Source organism: Pleurodeles waltl, chromosome 6 (genome assembly GCF_031143425.1).
Source record: "Pleurodeles waltl isolate 20211129_DDA chromosome 6, aPleWal1.hap1.20221129, whole genome shotgun sequence".
Lineage (NCBI taxonomy): Eukaryota > Metazoa > Chordata > Amphibia > Caudata > Salamandridae > Pleurodeles > Pleurodeles waltl.
In genome coordinates, this window is record NC_090445.1 from 111,514,378 (window position 1) to 111,534,455 (window position 20,078).

The window sequence follows — 20,078 nt, forward strand, 5'->3', positions numbered from 1 at the left end:
GCACATGACATGTCCACTCTTAGGTAGAGATGCACATCACATGCCCACTCTTGGACAGAGATGCATATGATAGATTACCTCTATTTGAGATGTACAGGACATGCCCACTCTTGGATGGAGATGCACATGACATACCATCCTTGGATGGAATGCCTATGACATATCAACTCTTGGACAGAGATGCACATGACATGCCCCCTCTTGGATAGAGATGCACATGACAGCCTCTCCATACTATTGATGTACCTGACATGCCCACTCTTGGTTAGAGACACACATGATGGACTACCTCTGATAGAGAGGAGATGTACCTAACATGCTCACTCTTGGATAGAGATGCACATGACATACCCACCCTTGGATAGAATGCCTGTGACATATCATCTCTTGGATACAGATGCACATTACATGCCCCCTCTCGGATAGAGATGCACATGGCACCCTCCGTCTAATAGACATGCACATGACATACCCACCCTTGGATAGAATGTGTGTGACATATCAACTCTTGGACAGAGATAAACATGAATGCCCACTCTTGGATAGAGATGCACATACCACCCTTTGTCTAATAAACATGCACATGACATACCCACCCATGTGACATATCAACTCTTGGTTAGAGAAAATGATATGTCCACTCTTGGATAGAGATGCACGACTGACTTCCTCTGCTAGAGATGCACATCACATGCCCACTCTTGGATAGAGATGCATATGATAGATTACCTCTACTAGAGATGTACCAGACATGCTCACCCTTGGATATAGATGCACATCAGAAGCCCACTCGAGGATAGAGGTGGACAAGACAGCCTCCCCGTACTTTAGATGGACCTGACATCCCACTCTTGGATAGACATGCACATGACATACCCACCCTTTGATAGAATGCCTGTGACATATCAACTCTTAGTTAGGGATGCACATGACATGGCCCCTCTTGGATAGAGATGCACATGGCACCCTCTATCTAATAGACATGCACATGACATACCCACCCTCGGATAGGATGCGTGTGACATATCAACTCTTGGATAGAGATGCACATGAATGCCCACTCTTGGACAGAGATGCAAGACTGTCTTCCTCTGCCAGAGATGCACATTACATGCCCACTCTTTGATAGAGACGCATGTGATAGATTACCTCTGCTAGAGATGTACCGGACATGCTTACTCTTGGATAGAGATGCACATGCTACCCTCCGTCTAATAGACATGCACATGACATACGCACCCTTGGATGGAAAGCATGTGACATGCTCACTCTTGGATACAGATGCACATGAGAAGCCCCCTCTTGGATAGAGATGCACATGCCACCCTCCTTCTAATAGACATGCACATGACATACGCACCCTTGGATGGAAAGCATGTGACATGCTCACTCTTGGATACAGATGCACATGAGAAGCCCCCTCTTGGATAGAGATGCACATGCCACCCTTTGTCTAATAGACATGCACATGACATACCCAGCCTTGATAGAATGCCTGTGACATATCAACTCTTGGTTAAAGATGTAAATAACACGCCCACTACCGTTCATTCGACCCAGCCTGGAAGACACACAGAGGTTTGGAGATCGCGTGCATCTAACAACAAACAAACTCTGCGGTGTAGACACACGTATTGTCAGGTGTTTGTTTAAGGGTTAACAGGTTCTGGGAATCTGTTGCCTGCCTCAGCCATAGGTTGTCGAGAAGCTCCTCCTGGACCCGGAAGTGGAAAGCTCAGTCTCCAACAGGACGAAGCTTCAGTTTGAGAAGCACGGGCACAGGCGCTATATATGTAGATTTTAAAATTATGGCTGTACTTTTGTGGTGGACCGTCCAGAGGAATTCAGAGCTCACGGCACTATACATTACAATAGTACGTCTTTAACACAATCTTTAGTAAAATCCAGTAAAGGGACTGCAAGGTAACGCACATTTCATCAGGAGGACTTTACCAGTGGGAGCATGGTTCCAGCTAGATAAAGAAATCACTAGTGTCCATTAATTCTTACATGTATGAGCATGGCTGCTCGTGAATAAGTGCATCGTGTTCCCAGCTTTAATAAGCACATATGAGCAGTGCATAATGAGCATTATGAGGGCCAGACTGGGGAACCAAAAGCAGCCCAGGCAAACATGCTCAATCCCTCCCGCTCACCTCGTCTCCGACACAATCTCTAGTTCCATCCATTCAGCCTCTGCACCCCCCCCTCCCCCCTCCGCCCCCCGTCTCCTCTTCCTCTTTTCACCCTCTTTGGTCGCTTTCTTTCTACCTCTCCCACCTCCCTTTTTTCTCTCTCTCTTTCAGTCTTTCCCCTTTCCTTCTCTTTCTCTCCTTCTCTTGATACTGACCCTTGTCTGCTGCAATTGACCTGGTGGGCCTGAGGAAAGTAAAAGAGACATCAGAAGCGCTCCTGGACCTTTAAAAGAGGTGTCCTAGGGCTCCAGCCCACCGGGGAAATGCCAGGAGGAATTAAAGACCTGTCCAACCCCAGCATTAAGGCGGATAGTACACCCATCCCTTATATGTACAGATTACAAGTGGAAGTTGATCACTTAAGCTGATAGCTTTGTATTACAAATTGTGACTGGACAATAACAAAAGACATTTGTGTAGGCACATATTATTTGACTGGACAATAACAAAAGACATTTGTGTAGGCACATATTATACGTGGACCTTGTTCACTAATCTAGATAGCATAGTTAGTTTGTATGTTCACGTATTACATAAGGATACTGATCAATAAGGTGGACAGTGCCCTACCTTGATTGTTTACACACGTATTACACATTGATTGTGACAAGGACGATAACGTAGTGCTTTGTTCTACACGCAAAACATGTACAAATTAAGCTTCTTACACATGAAGACTGAGCAAGTCAGACGTGTTCTGCTTGAATTTGCATCTATGCAACGTTAGCTACGGATGCCTAAATATAAGGCAGACCTAGATTGATTATGCACATATTAAATACCTAGAACAGATCAGTAAGGCAGATAGTGCTTCTAGCTTGTATAATGCATATATTTAACATTTTACAAATGAATACGAATCATATACGTGGACGTGGATAGTGGGCCCTCTATTTTAATACCAATGTAAACTGTGCAGCGACAGTAGATTTGCTTGTCACGTAGGAGGAGTAGATCTATGCACTGTATGCAAGATTTTCTGTATACCGAATCAAAAGATTTTAAAAATCCCAGAATGCAGCAGGTCGCCTCATGTTTGAACTACAAAAATGTCAATTAGTACTAAAAAAGCCTTCGCTGGCTCCACGTGCAGCCAGATTCCATGGCTTGCCTGCAGATGCATCGATTGCTCTGCTCCAAATAACTCCAAGAAATAATGAAGAAATACCAGCCAACCCACTCGCTGTCCTATAGGAAACGATATGCTAGCCATTCCCATGAGCAACAGTAGAGACGACAGAGACTTCGCATTGGAATAACTTATCATTAGACATCCACTGTGCACCCACCCTCATAAGGGACAAAACATGGACTTTTTCTGGAGTGACCATACGACTTTGCATATAGTACAATGGAGATATCAATCTCGTAATATTTGTTTCAAGATCATTGTCAAATATTGAGTTGTATCTTTGCTATAATCTTCTTGCATTACCATTGTCTGTATTTCAAACTGCACAACTACGTCACACACCACAGTGCCTTGTCTACAGGCTATACACAGAGGCCACACCAAGGGGCATATTGATACTCCATTTGCGCCAAATTTATGTCATTTTTTTTACTCAAATTCAGCGCACAACTAACTCCATACTTATATTTTGACGCTAGACATGTCTAACGACAAAATATTGGCGTTTGCGCCGTTTTTTAGATGCGTGAACCTACCTTGCGTCAATGAGATGCAAGGTAGGCGGTCCCATCTAAAAAATGGTGCTAACCCCATAGCCCCATATTTATCCCCTGTGATAAAATGACGCACGGTTGGGAGGAGGGGCTCAATAATGGTGGATCAGCCCAGGCGTTAGGGGACCTGTGGACCCATTTCCATGGTTGAACACCATGGAATGGGTCTACTGGTGCCCTCCTCAAGCCCCAGGAACACCCCCACCAGAGGGACACCGGAGGATGGGGGACCCCATCCCAGGTAAGTAGAGTAAGTATAAGTAAGTATTTTTTTATTATTATTAAACTGCCATCGGGGGCCCAACTTGGGGCACCCTGCATGGCACAGGGTGCAGTGGCCTTGCACAGGGGAGCCCTGTCCTCTGTGCTGGCCATTGGGGTGGTGGGCATAACTCCTGTCTTTTCTAAGACAAGAGTCATGTGGTATGGATGGTTTTGCCCCAGAAAATGACACTAGGCTGGTTAGAGGCATTTTTTTTTTGCCTCTAATCAGCCTAAAGTCATTTTTTGGTGCAACACCCCCTTCTCCCATACCGCCACCGACTCCCCCCGCTAACATCATTTTTTTAGCCCACCCTTTGTGCAGGACTGCACCATTCCATAAATTTGGCGCCCGGCTGGCATCCTGGAATAGCGCAAGTCGGCGCTATACATTTTGACGCAAAACTATACAAAAAGTATAAATATGGGCCCCAATTCTTTACTGTAAATTAGCAGAATATGTCTAATATGAAGAAAGTAATTGCTTTATTGTTTCTGCTAGAATGTATAATTTGTACAAAGAGTATCTAATTACCTTATTGACTTCTATGGTAGAGGTGTTGTACACCATAATACAGAGTGAAATGTACAATTGGGGGCAATGCACAATATGTTACGCGGTAAATTTGATATAAAGTATCAGCGTAGAATACTTTATGTAGAGCAGACTTCAAGAAAAACTAAAATCAGATTAATGAAACAGAAAATTAATGACAAGAACAAATGATTTTAAGTCAAATGTGTCTAAACATTTTTCAGAAAATGGACAGAATTTGTCCCAAAGTAACTTTCAGTTATCCAAAATTGTAGATGTTTCATTATGATAATGCAATACAGCAATACTACTTCTACAAAGAGAGTAGTCAGCGAAATGGCAACTCCAAAGGGACTAAATAAAATGCATTGTTTGATTTATTTTAATGTTCAAGGAACGATGAGGTTACATAAGGGAAGGCTGGTGTGGTATTGCATGGCGAAGTGGGGTCCTGGGTCCAGTGCTGGGAGGCTCTTTGCCTCTGGTGTTGGTTGAAGCACCAGGGCATACCCCTGATCACCAACATTCGGGCAGGTTCCCTAAATATTAGATTGGACGAACTGAGTAGACAGTGTCTGGCAAAACGTGAGTGGTGACTACATCCTGAGATGGTACAAGGTGTCTTCGAAAAGTGTGAGAGCCCTGGATAGATTTGATAACCACCAATGAAAACACACAGGGGCTTATTTACAAGCCCCTTCTGCCACTGGAGCATCACGTTTTGCGACACTGCGGTGGCGCTGTGCCCTGCTCCATATTTACAAGGTAGTGTAAGCCACTTTTCGTGGCTTAATGCTGCCTTGTAAATATGGGCCACGCCAGCGCCGTTTTCTGTGATAAAAGGGTGTGCAGTGGGTGTTGCTGTGGCAGTACCCACGCAACACCCATTGCTGTTTGAAACTGCCCCAGATTTACAAGAAAACGTAAATCTGAGGCAGTGCCAAAAACTAATGTCTCCCCAGGGGTGGCATTAGAGTGGCGCAACGAGGAGAAATACCTTTATTTCTCCTCATTTTTTGCTCTTTCTATGTGTGCTGCATTCTGGGAGCAAAATGCCATTTATCATTTTTTTTTGTATGAAGGTTTCCCTTCCTGCACAAAAATAATCACTCCCGCAACACAGGCATCCTTGGACCATAGTGCAAGGATGCCTGTGCTGGCGCTAGGCAGCTGATTTAGCACCGGCACAGGGGAAAACACAGGGATGCACCATACTCTGGTAAATACGGCCCATCCCTGCATTTTGGAAACTATGCAGCTCGGCACAGCAAAATTGTTTGCAGCACTGCGCCATTTCCTCATAAATGAGACCCACAATGTTCAAAGATGGTAAAGTTTTCACAAGAACACTTGTTCAGGGATGTATTCTGGCTGGAATGGAACACAGGACCCCTGTACGCTTTCCCACCACTGCCTTTCCTGTCCTAAGTTCTGAAAAAGATCAAGAACAACTAGGGCAAATTCTGCTATTGGCTCTGGAGTGCACCAGGAGATACGCAAAACTTCCCAGAGGTTCTGAAAAGTTGCTGTTCCCTTTCTTATTGCCTGGTTTCACTCTCACACAATCTCCGGGCACCAAATAAACATCTTTTACACCATGTTTCTTACCATAATATGTCTTGTATATATTCTGCGTTTTCCTTAAATTAGCTTTCACCACTGCAGGAGACCATTTACAGCAAATGTTCATATTTATCCAAGCTAAATTTTCATTCGTAATGGTTCCCTCTCAGAATTCTGAACGGACTATAACCCGTCTCTTTAGGTGTAATTCTAAATGCCCAAATGGTAGTGTACAATTCCTTCACCAATCTTTACCTGCACTTCTAGATGCTTGGAAACTTCCCATTACTACTCCATTGAAGCGTTTAACTATGCCATTCCCTGCTGGATGATAGAATGGGGTTTTCTTCTCCCGAATACCATCCCTCTTTAAGAAATGTCTATCTTTCTCTGAGATTAACCGTGGCCCATTATTGCTCCGTATGGATTTTGGAATGCCTTCCCTTGAAAACAATTTTTCTAGGAATGTAATTATGCCTTTTGTATCAGTCTTTTAAACTACGTCAATTTCTGCCCATTTAGAGTAATTGTCAATAACAAGAATGACGTCTGGACTCTCCCAGGTCATCTAGAATCAGACATAATAGATCTATGCTCAAGTCCTCCCATGGATGTTCTGGGCAGTTGCTGTCCCCTAGCAATGTTCTCAATATAGATTGTGTTCTATTTGAGTTAGCACAAAGTTTGCAATTTCTCACAAATGTTTCTGTATCTCCATCTATGCCTGGCCACCAATACATGGGTTTCACTCTTTTCTTTAGTTTTACGATACCCAGATGTCCTTCATGGTATATGTCTAAAATTCTAGGTCTCAACTCCTTTGAAGGTATCACTCTGTCTCCACAAAAAACGTAACCTGTGTTGTTAAGGGATAATTCAGCCTTGACCTCTCACAAACCTCTATATTCTTCTTGTAAATCTTTCTTGTTTGCTCGCCCATTGGTAATGACATTTTTCACCCTCCTTAACATTGCATCCTTATTATACTCTTGCTTCCCATTCTTTCTTCATTATGGCATCTCTACTGTCACTGATCCTTGCTACACTGAAATCCTCCCAATCATCATTTGTTTCTTCTTATGGGGCAAAGGAGAGTGACTTAAGTAGTCAGCTACCTTATTCCCTTTTGCTGGCAGATACCTTAAGTACTACATAAAATCTAATAATGTTAAGGTCATCCTAGCTATCCTTGGGGTAGCTCTGATAATACTACCAGACACCAGATCTTTCACTAAAGGTTTATGGTCTATACGTAAGGTGAAACATGACCCCAAATACATTGTCTGAATTTTTCCATGGCCCAGACTCCTGCCAACATCTCTTTTTCGATAACTGAAAAATTTTCCTCTGACAGTGACAATGACCTCAGATCAAATGCTACAGCGTACTCTTCTCTTGTGTCAGCCAATTGTGTATAAACTCACCCCTTCACGCTTATGTTGTGTGCACCTGCATTGAAACCTTGCAAGGGAAGAACTGTGCTTAACTCCTGTTTAATCTTTTCAAACTCTTCCCGTAATTCATCACTCCATATAAAGTCCTGCCTCATTTTCCACAACTGCCTGATGCTATGTGTTTTCATTGCAAATTCTGCACAAATTTAGAATAAAGTTCTACAAGCCCTAGAAAGGACCTAATTTCTTCTTTGGAGGTTGGTGCCGGGGTGTTAATGACTGCCTCAATTATTTCCCTTGTGGGTTATATACCATTACCTCCCACCTCATGGCCCAAATACGTAACTGAATTCACCTCAAATTTGCATTTTTAAAATTTTGCAGTCAAGTATTACTCTGCTAATTTCTCTAGAACTGATTTCAATATTGATCATGTTCTGATTTGTCTCGGCCCATCACCAGAAAGTCATTCTGGAAATATGTCGCTCCTTTAATACCATTAAAGATTTTGTGCAAAAGCGCTGGAAAACTGCAGCCACTGAGGCAAGGCCAAACCAAATGCATATAAATCTATAGCATCCAAAAGGAGTGATGAACGCTGTAAGGTTCCTGCTCATCGGGTGCAGTTGCACTTGGTGGTAGGCTGAGGTCAAATATATAGAGAAAACTATTTCATCCTTTTAGACTGTGAAAGAAGTTCATCTATTCTAGGTAATGGAAATTTATCAATCACAATATTTTTATTCAAGTCCCTAAGATCAATGCACAAATGCATCCAGCCATCTGACTTCCATGCTATGACTAAGGGAGCTAACCACTCTGCACTTTCCACAGGTTCTATTATCCTCTTGTTCTCTAAGGTATCCCATTCTGCCATTACACTTTCCCTCATGCCAATAGGAATGTTCCTTGCCTTATGACATATACGTACTGCTCCATCTTTTAGTACAATCTTACGTGTAAATCCACACATTTTTCCTACTTCATCTACAAAACAGTGGGAAACTGCATTTTAATTTCATCCTCCCTAGGCTTTGTATTTTCACTAAGTAGCATTACTTGGTCTCTCCCATTGGATCAACAGTAATACCCAATGCTCCTTGATCAATCTACCCTAATACAGATAGTCCCTTTTCTGCCACATATAAGTGTCCCAGGGCCGACATGTTTTTAAAGTCGAATTTGGTCTCCACAAATCCAACCATGGGAATTTTCTCCCCAGTAAATGTGACTTAAAGCAGTTACCAAATACTCTCTCAAACATATCTTCCCACACCATGCGCTGACTAATAGTGTAAGGTGAACCAGAATCCGGAACAATTTGTATTTGTACTCCTCCAATGGTTATGTCACATAAGGGTTTTTTCTTCAAGCTAACTCTCACATCCAGAACAGTTTCTTTTAAACAAGAAAGCTCTTCAATACATAGAACCACTTCATCACTCAAGGATCCATTCTCCTCATCCCCTTCTTCTTCATTCTCCAGTACACACTTCACAGTCTTCTTATCTCCCTTATTCAGCTTCTTCCTACAGACTTTGGCTAAATGGCCTATGATACCGCAGTATGCACACTTTGATTTTATAGCCGGGCATCATCTATCCCTGGCCACGTGGTCTTTATTCCCACACCTAAAACATGTAGGACACTTGTCTTCTACTTTTGTAATATTTTTGGTCAATCCTTTCCACTCTTTCCTGTGCGTTTATCCATTTTCTTTTTCTTCACCTCTTTTGAGTTTGAAAGTTTACCTACTACTTCCCCCTCATTATTGTACTTCAGATCTGCCTTTGCAAATCTTTCAGACATTCCAGCTTTCTTTATATAATCTACTATTTTATTCAAAGGGGAATCACCACACACCCACAATTTTCCCAAATCCCTACATTATTAGAATGCATCACATATTGGTCCTTCATAAGATTGTTGTGAAATGGTCCAAATTTACAAGTGACTGCAAGTTTCTTTAATGCTGCAACATAATCCTCTACAGACTCAGGTGCTCATTACGACTTTGGTGGTCTGAGCAGAAGACCGCCATCTGTGCATGGGCCAAAAGAGCACCAGTGTCAGCGGTCTCACAACCCCCGTATTACGAGTCATAAACTGCAGACCGGCCAAAATCTACCAAAAATCTGACACCGTCGGCCTGACCGAGAGCGGGAGAGAGGCGGTTTCACAACATCCTGCCCTCCAAATTACGACCCACAAATCAGCACAGCTGTCTTCCACTGGCAGTCTGAACCTCTGCGGTCAAAAACTCAACTCCACCAGAACACAACACCACATTGGACAGTACGAATACCCCACACCTGATACACATACACACACCACACGCAGACCTGATCACTGCACTATAAAACACCCCCATCCATACCCACAACCCCTTGCATCCCGAATATTTCACAGAGAAATGAAGAACACACAAATAGAAGCCACTGCACCTGGATACCATAGGCGCCACCACACCTAACACGCAGCACACACTACACAATTGCACCCCTGCAAACAACAAACACATCGCCACTGCACACAACCCCCAGATATCAAAATCACACCTAACCACATAACCCCACCTCACCAAACAGCACACCCCGCAACCCTGCACATTACACACCCCACCACCCACAACACATCCACCATGTCACGACAGAAACACCCACGATTCACAGACGTGTAGTTGAGGGTCATGGTAGATGAAATAATCAAAGTGGAGCCACAACTGTTTGGAGCACAGGTCCAACATACATCTACAGCCAGGAAAACTGAGTTATGGCAGAGGCTCGTTGACATGGTGAACTCAATAGGAAACCATCCTCGCACAAGGGAGGACCTCAGGAAGCAATGGAACAACCTACGGGGGAAGGTCTGGTCCATGGCGGCAAGACACCAGATAGCCATCAACAAGACTGGCAGTGGACCTAACATTGTGGGAGGAGAAGGTCTTTGCCATCCTGCCTGACTGAAATACCAGGAGGACTGGACTCCGGTAAGTCAACAACACTCCCCCGGGTAGCATGTACTCCTGCACAGCATGTACCCCCCACCCTTACACCCCCTCACAGCACCCTCACATGCACCAATCCACCCTGAACTCAATACCCTCTCATGCATGCCACACCTTCTCACTACCACTAATCCCACACAGGCCCACCAAGTGCATGGATATCTCCCACTGTAGCAAGTACTACAACTACCACAAGGCAACACTTCCCACCCTTATATAACTGCTAATTCCACTCCACATTAGTATACCTGCATGGATAACCATGTCACCCCCTTCACCTACAGGATACTTGGACTGCTTACTAGTACCTGGCAATGACAGCACTGATGACCACAACTTACTATACTACAAGCACATAACAGCACTATCCATCAGCCCTTAAACATTGCCAGTGGTCAAGCAGCTGTCATTGCCATCACTGGAAAGCATGTCAAGTCAATGATTGCAAACAAGCATGTGAACAACAAGTACATTACAACTATGTAACACACTTCCTCTTCATCCACAGGTATCCCTACTACTGCCACCCCGCAGAGGATATCAGAGACAGACAGTCAGCCCCTGGAAGTAGGCCCAATTGAGGACTACAACTCCGGATATCTAGAAGGGGATGCCTCACTTGGCCCATCCAGGATGACTGGTCAGACCACCACCACCAGCCTCACCCTGCCAAAATCTGAGTCCCCCACCTCTGTGGCTTCTACAGCACAGGAAAACCCTCCTCCCCAAACCTGTGTCCCAAGGACAGATCAATCTATAGTGTGCCCCACAGTACAGGGACCTGAGTCGACCCCTAACATCCAAGACAATGAAGGTCCTGGTGTCAGTGGGAGTGGGCACACTTTGCCACGGTCACAGGCACAGGAGGCAAGTGGCAGTGGGAGGGCAACTGTGGATCATGGGATGAGGTACTAACGGGACATGACAGGCCAGGAGGCCATCTCCAGAGTTCAGGGAGGATACCAGCAATCCCAGGTCAGGATGGGTCAAATAGTGACAACCTTGCCGGAGAACCAGAGGCTGCAGAGGAAATACCACCAGGAGGCCATGCAGCAGTTGCAGGCACACAATGCCATCATGACCTCCATTTGTGGGGTACTAAATGAACTTACCGGCATCCTGCGTGCATCCTCCACCCACCAGTAGCCAATCAACACCTGTGCCATCTACATCTGCCACATCTACTACAATGGAGGCCCAGCCAGAGGACCCACAGGCTATGAGCACCCCTGCCCCGGCAGCTGAGGATCCCCCATGCAAACGAGGTTGTCCATCCAGGCATCCTGCAGGACCTGAGGCCAAGACCAAAAACACCACCACGAAGTGATCTCTCTCCTGAACATTCTCCCTTGTGTGCCACTTAGACACCCAGTTGATTGTCCACTGCCAAAACTACATCACCCCTTGGCCCTTAGAGACTGGACCTGTGAAACCAATATCTGGGCCACCTACTCTGATGCTTTCAAACCCCATGACCCGACTCCTCTGCAAATGCACTTTGATTCACAATAAACACATTTCAGCACAGTAATGGCTTACATGTCATCATTGTCATCAGTACCATTTAATGTGAAAGATATAAATTCAAATGCACAAATAGGTGTCAATAAGTCTGACAGATGGACAGATGTGGCAAGAATGTCCAGCACGTTGGTCATGACATCCTTCCTGTACTGTAATCCTAGGCCAAGGGTGCCAACAGTTGTGTCAGAAAGCAGAGTGTAACCACACATCTGACCTGAAGATAGAACAATATAGGGTAAAGCGTCAATGAAGTCTCCCATGTTGCACATCCAATACACATATATGATCTAATGCAATCCACAGGAATCCTGTTGCAGTGGGGAGGTGCCCACACATCTACAAGGTAGTTCTGTAGGTAAAACACATGCAGGGTGAAAGAACCATTCCTCATAGCTAACATCACCAATAGAAAACCTATTTTGCAATGTCTAAAACAGGTAGGGACGAGACATCAGCTTTGGGAACAGAGTGGATGGGTAGCTGGACTGCCATATTATAGGATTACGCCAGACCATACACATCCAAACTTCTTGAAACCATGCAACATGTGGACCTCTAGGCTGAAGTCATGCCATGCCAACAACAAGTACCACATGGCTTTGGCAGTATAGCAGTTACACCTCCCCTGATGGTAAGTCAGCATCCCATCAAAATGATTAATACAGACGGATGGATGTAGTGCACTCATATCCCCTGCTGCAAAACACAAGGAGGGACAATATCACTAGGCAGACAGGGTTAGGGGTCCCATTAACTTAGACCACACATACCTGGCATTCATTGGAAGAATTGCAGAATCAACTCAGTCCTAGAGTCAGCTGCATCCTCCTCATCTGCCTCCTCATCAGCCTCAGCCATTGGTCCAGCTGCCACCTCCTCCTCATCCAACAGTGGAATGTGTCTTCCCAGGGCAAGATTGTGTAGCATGCAATATGCTACAATGATTTGGCAGACTTTCTGTGGTCTGTACTGTAGGGTACCCCCGGACACATGTAGCCATGTGAATTTTGCTTTCAGTAGCCCAAATGTTCTCTTGATTACACGCCCAAATCTTAAATTATGTAGCCAGTCTAGTTCCACCCCCCACCCCCGGGCCCGTTAAGACCGGTCCTGGCAGTGCACCTCTACTGACATAAGGAATAGCTGTCGAGAGCCTCTGGGCCTGTTGGCGGAGGATGCACGACCCGCAAACTTCCGGAGAGCAAGGGCCACAATTCTAAGATGGTCAGTGCTCCTGGCCCTCTACCAGCTGCCTTGGCGGGACGGAGCTCAAGGGCGGCAGCGGTGGCGATTGGCGTTTGTGGGACGGCTGACAATTGCTCCTCCTCAGTGGCAACGGACCACTGGGATACCTGTGGCAGCCTGTGTAATCCACCTGCGGGCCTCCTGGGGACCACAGGCGGCACCCAGCACACAGAGATCTGACTAATGCACAGAGCAAGGTGCAGTCTTGACCTCCCCCACATCATCAAGCATGGAGGGTGCTTGAATGGGGAGCAGAGCAGAGCAGAACAGCAACAGAGACCTATTTTAGAGGAGGCTGCCTGGAGACTACAAGGAAGCCTGGTGGGGCCTGAAAGGAGGCCTGGCAACGCACGAAGAGTAAAGATTAACTACTATCCCCTCACTACCCTGGAGGTCCTTTGGAGAAGAGGTTGAGACTGTTCATTTCCCATCTGACCCGCAAAATACAACGGGAACAGCACTCATAGCCGGTGTGAGAGGGATTGGCATTGTATATGACTGTATGCTACTGTAGGGCAACCAAATGGCCTCAGAGATGGTGATGCAACATAGAAGCGGTGCCCCTCCTCTCCCCAATCTGGGTATGTTAAATGTCTACGGTGTGGGCCCAGAGCAGCCTGATCTGTCCGTGATGTGGCCCGAGCAGCAGCACTAATCATTACCACATCGGCTCCTATATATAAGCAGGCCCGTTTCACTGCCGCCCCCTACCACTGTTCTTGTAGATATCAGCATGCTTGCCCCAGTAGAAGGAATCCTTTTGACAAAGCTCTGCTGGCAACGAATCATGAGGGGCCAAGAACTAAGTGGTGGCCCAGGTCCTTCGCCCGCCACCGGGGGGTGCCACTGGGCTTCTGTGACAGTGGAAGACGACTGAAGAATTATAAGGCCTCCCTACATACAGGATTGTGAGAGGGCAGTTTTGGGCCCATCGCACAAATCTGCACACTCCCTGACATTTCGGGCAATCTATCTCGCGCAGTAATGGCTTCCCAATGCAGCACCAAAAAGGATAACACTCTTAAAGACCTGTTCACAAAAACACCAGCAAAGAAGGTAGACTCACCCACAGATGCCGTCGCTGCCTCAAGCTGCATAGACAAAATGGCAGGATCGATGGGCAATGATGCCTCCAATAACGAGGTCCTTTTTGGAACAGCTCTTTGGAGTTTTGGGGAACCATTAAACAAGACATGGCCTCTGAAATGAAAGAGCTCAAAAGAGATGTTGGCGCTTTAGGTCAAAGAATGGACTCACTCGAACAAACACATGATTCCCAGTAAGAGGAGCTGGATTCTTCATCGACGAGAACTACTGGAGCTCAGGGACAGGAACCAGAAGCTACACTATCAGCTGGAGGACTTAGAAAACTGATCTCGTCACTCCAAAATCACTTTAGGAGGGTTCCTTCACAAGCAATAACCGAGATTCATGGAGACTTCGTGGTCCGTCTCTTCCGCCATGTGGGCCCGGAGTTTAAAGACCAAGACATAATACTTGACCACACACACACAGATGGACGGCCCGTGCACTCCCCGGGCCAGGCTCAGGATATCCTTTCCTGCCTGCACTACTTTAAACAAAAAGAACTCATACTGTCTGCAATGCGTGATAAACCAACAATAGATTTTGACAGCTATAAGATAGGACTGTCTCAGGACCTGTCATCTATGATGCTGCAGCACTGTAGGTCCCTCAAACCACTGGCAGATCTTCTCCGTAAACAAGGGATTCGAGTGGGGCACCCCTTCTGTCTTCAATTTGTGTGTAATAATGAGACACAGAGCGTCTGCACACTGGAAGAGGCTCGATCACTGATGAATATGCAATCCCTCCCAGGAGACCCTCTGCATCAACTGTCAGCACAACCTTGCCCTCCTCTTTGGCAGCTCTGAACCCATCAACATGTCCGAAGAAAGGCAAAGTGCGCAAGCCCTTGGACACTGAAAGTCGTAAGGAGTGAGCACGTTGATATGTCTGCAACACCATGATAGCACTTCGGAGGCAGAAAGTGACGACTGATGAACTTGCACCTCAGAAGTCACCTCTTAAGAATCAATCCGCAGCACTAATACCTTGGCATAGAGGCTTCCCCTTCTCTCACAATGGCCTCTGGTCCCAGGGGGCGACCCTGCATGTTGAAAGGACACTCATAGCAGTGGGGCTCCGCTCTTGTTCGACAGCCTATGATGAAACTGGAGAGATCCGGGGCCAATGACATGGATCCCCCCAGATTGATCGTGTTTGTTCCCTGGCGGGGAACTGTTCCATTTCTCTGTTCTTTGTTTATCCCCCTCCACTCCCTCTAACGACCACTATGTGCCTACATTTTCCACAGACACCAGCTGCTGGTGATACACCCAAGACTCTGTGCTCAGTCACAGGCCTAGACAACACTCATTAGCTCCTTTTCCTTACCAAGCCCATGGTTAACATAATTAGTATTAATATTAGAAGCTTTAACACCCCTGTGAAGCACTTAGCCCTGCTGTCCTTTATTAGAGAGGCCAAATGGGACATTTGTCTTTTACAAGAAACACGCCAGCTCAAACCAGATTGGAGGAAGTTGCGATCCCAATGGTTTGACCGCCAAATACCTATCATCAGCACCTGGGAAGAAGTGCTTGTAGCAAACGCATTTCGAAATCCCTGGTAGACTCCTTTCATTGTGAATTGATTTGAAGGGGCACAGGTTCACATTAGCTACCCTCTACGGTCCAAATGACCACCAGGAAAATTTCCTCCGAGAGGCACTGGGTCGCATCCTCACTACACCTGACATGGATATTATTGTGGGTAAAGACTTTAACATTGTCATGGACTCACAGTTAGATAGATCTATCTTGAGACATGGTCTCACTGGTGCGATTTCTTTAACATTTCGACAATGGTTGACAAAGGTGGGATTGACAGGTGTTTGGCGGCAAAGGCGTCCACTGGAGAGAGAGTACACATTCTTTTCGGCAGTACATCAAACGTATGCACGGCTAGACTTATTCCTCCCCTCCCCTCGGATCACTAGGGTGGCATCTGCCATGGACATTGGGGTAGCCGCCCTTTTGGACAATTCACCTATCACTCTACGGTTCACACTTCCTAGCCTCACACACACTCTGTTCGAACCTGGTGCCTGAACACTAAGCCCCTCTCATATGGAAATATATTCGTAGAAATTAAAGCCATGGTCGAGGCCTTCTTGGCAACGAATGGCACCCCGACTACATCCACCACCCTATTCTGGGACTCTCTAAAGGCGGTGGACAGTTCATTGCTATTGCTGCCCGCCTCAACGCGGGCATGTGTAATAAAAAAGAGCAGTTGGAAACTGAGGTTAGAGACCTGAAGGCCACACATAAAACCACTGGTTTGCTGACGGTATGAAGGAACTCAATGTGGCACGCAGGCAGTTGCGGGCCACAGACATGGACAGACCAGGATATGCCCTACTGCGCGTAAAACTAAAATACTATGCAGGATGCCTTCTGGCACACCATCTCCATTCCCAGGCCATGCAAAAGTGGGTGGACAAGTTGATGACAGTAGATGGTACCCTGAACCACCAAGAAGATTGGATTATACAGGAGTTTGGAACCTTCTATGCCAATCTCTACAGCACTGGGACTATTGGTTCCAATGGCATTGAGATGTTTTTGGAGTCCATCCCCCTTCCCAGCATCCACCAAGCACCCACTGCCTGCTTAGATAAGAATTAACCCCCACAGAAGTCCTCAAGGCAATACAACGACTTAGGCCCTGTCAAAGAGCCTGTCCATGACGGGTACAGTGTAGAGTTTTATAAGGCATATGGGACTGTCCTAGTCCCTATTTTGGCAAGGTTAATCAACAACTTTAGCTCTACTGGCTCTTTAACCCCCACAGTGCAACTGGCAAAAATCATAGTTATCCCCAAACAGGGGAAGGAACCCAAATACTGCTCCTCATACCGCCCACATCGTTATTAAATGTGAATGCAAAGATCTTTACCAGCATTTTAGCTACCAGACCAGCTCCCTATATGCAGGGGGGACAAGTACACCCCAATCAGACTGGGTTAATCCCAGAAAGGAATGGTAGAGATAACAACAAAACACCTCTGCCATCTTCTAGATAAGATACAACGGTCCCGTGCACCTGCCCTCCTCCTGTCCATCAATGTGGAGAAGGCATTTGATTGTGAATATTGGCCCTACCTCTGCACAGCATTGGCGCATTTTGGCCTAGGCCCACGGCTTTGCAGATGGATCCATTGTAAATACACAGCACCAGAGGGGATAGTATGGGATAATGGACTCTTTTCCCGACCCTTTCCTATTACTAGAGGCACGCGACAGGGCTGCCTCCTATCACCTTTGCTATTTGTCCTGTATAAGGAGCCCTTTGCTGAACTAATACACAGTCATCCACAGATCTCAGGCATCACTATGGGAGGCAGGCCACACAAGATCACACTTGTGCGGGTGATGTGTTACTTCTTTTGTCGAACCTGCATGCCTATCTGATGGAGGTCATGAGGGAATTTACGTTCTTTGGGGAGGTATTGGCATTTAAAACTAACTTTCAAAAATCATTTGTGTTAAACCTTACGGTCTCGGAAGTAGACAGAGCCCCATTAGAGGTGGATTTCCCCCTCACCTGGGCCAAGCAAGGGGTGAGTTACCTGGGCCTGCAGATTCACCCCACCCCAATCGCCATGGTGACACACAACTATGATGCACTAATGTCGACTGCTCGCTCAGACTTGTCTAAATAGAAAGGATATGGCCTCTCTTGACTGGGCCATCTGGTGGCAGTCAAGATGACACTACTACCGAAGGTGTTATACATTATGCAGACACTGCCATTATTACCCCCTCCACGTATATTGGATAAGCTGCTGGGTCTTATATAGGAGTAACTTTGGGCCGATAAGAAGGCAAAGATGACAAAGGCACGAGCTTATTTGCCCCAGACAGAGTGAGGGCTGGGAGTTCCACACCTAGTGAGCTGCTATCGTGCAGCACAATTGTGCTACATGGTGGAATGGCCCAAGCCCAAGCACTGAGCAACATTGGTGCCTTATTGATCAGGCAGTATCGGGCCTACACATTTGGAAACTCCCACGGCTACCAATGGTGCACTGACAACCTGGAGCATACATTTCCCCTGTGTTGTGTGCCACGCTGGGGGTGTGGGATAAGGTGCAGACACGGAAGGTTCTTTCCACTCATATCCCCCCTCAGACACCAATATTAGGAAACCCAGACTTTCCTTCAGCACTGTCAGACCCTAGCTACAACATATGGCAGGAGGCTAACTGTAAAAGGGTAGGAGACCTTTTTGAGGCTGATGGTCTTATAGATTTTTCTCAGCTTCAGGCAGGCTATGGGCTTCTGGCAACGACCTACTGGCAGTACATAGCCATCGAACATTGGGTGAATCAGCCTTCCATTCGCCCTTATGCTAGCAGGCCCCTCACTCAGTTTGAGAAACGGCTCCTCACCTGCACATCAGACAAACAACTCCTCTCAGATATACATATTTCTTGTCACGCCACCCAAACTGCTTAAAATGCAAGCACGATGTCAGTGGGAGGTGAAGTACGATCGCACCTTCATGGACAGAGAGTGGCATGATATACTCCACCGTGCCCAGGTTTCTGCTCTGAACATGTCTACTAAAGGAATGTTCCTCAAAATAGCTCACTACTGGTACTATACCTCTGCAAGAGTTGCTCACTGGAGGCAGGCAAGAGTGACACATGTTGGCAACGGTGTGGGCAGAAGGGCACCCTCGCTCATATCCTATGGCACTATCCCAAAATATGCTCTTTTTGGCAAGAAGTACTAGACATGGTAGATGAAATATATGACACAGACATTCCAAGATTTCCCAGCTATATCCTACTGGAACTCCCAAACACTCAAACATATCCTCTAGGATCGCCCAAGGGCTGTGCCATCATTTTGGCATTGGGGGCTGCTAAGCACATTTTGCTCTCTATATGGGGCTCAGAATTGATCCCAACCTTTGCAGACTGGTTCCACAAACTATGGGTCTTACTGGGGATGGAGAAGATGATGCAGATGGCAGCACACAAGCTGCCACTTTATGACAAGACATGGATCTCCTGCATCCGCTATCTCTTGGATGAGTTCCAAGAACTAACATGTCAAATGTACTTGTGAATCCTTCGCTCAATACTCAACAACAGGAACCAGGGCCAATCAGAAGACAGTCGATCGGGCACAATCTGAATGCGACACCCTCTCAGGGTTAGTGTCCCACTAACATTTAATAGAACACTGATGTCTTAATATGTGTAATGGTTGTCATTTTACCCTCACCTAGGCATGTTACAACTTTGTTTTCCATCTTACTTCCTCCTCCTTTGCTTCCCAGTTGAAGTTTATTACTATTGCACCACCAGCCGCTGCATGTAGGTGGGTTGATTGGTGTACTGTTGAATATACTCCATCAAAATAATAAATTAGATCATAAACCTAAAATTATGTAGCTAAAATCCCTAAAGATCAAACACAAAAAAAGCTCTCAGTACACTGTTTGAAAATTGTAAAATGTATCCAGTAAAGTTATAGTCAGCCCAGTGGACATGGGTACATAAGATAAAATTTAGAAAATTCTGACAATGGCACACACTTTTTTTTAAACAAATTTTATTGAACTTTATT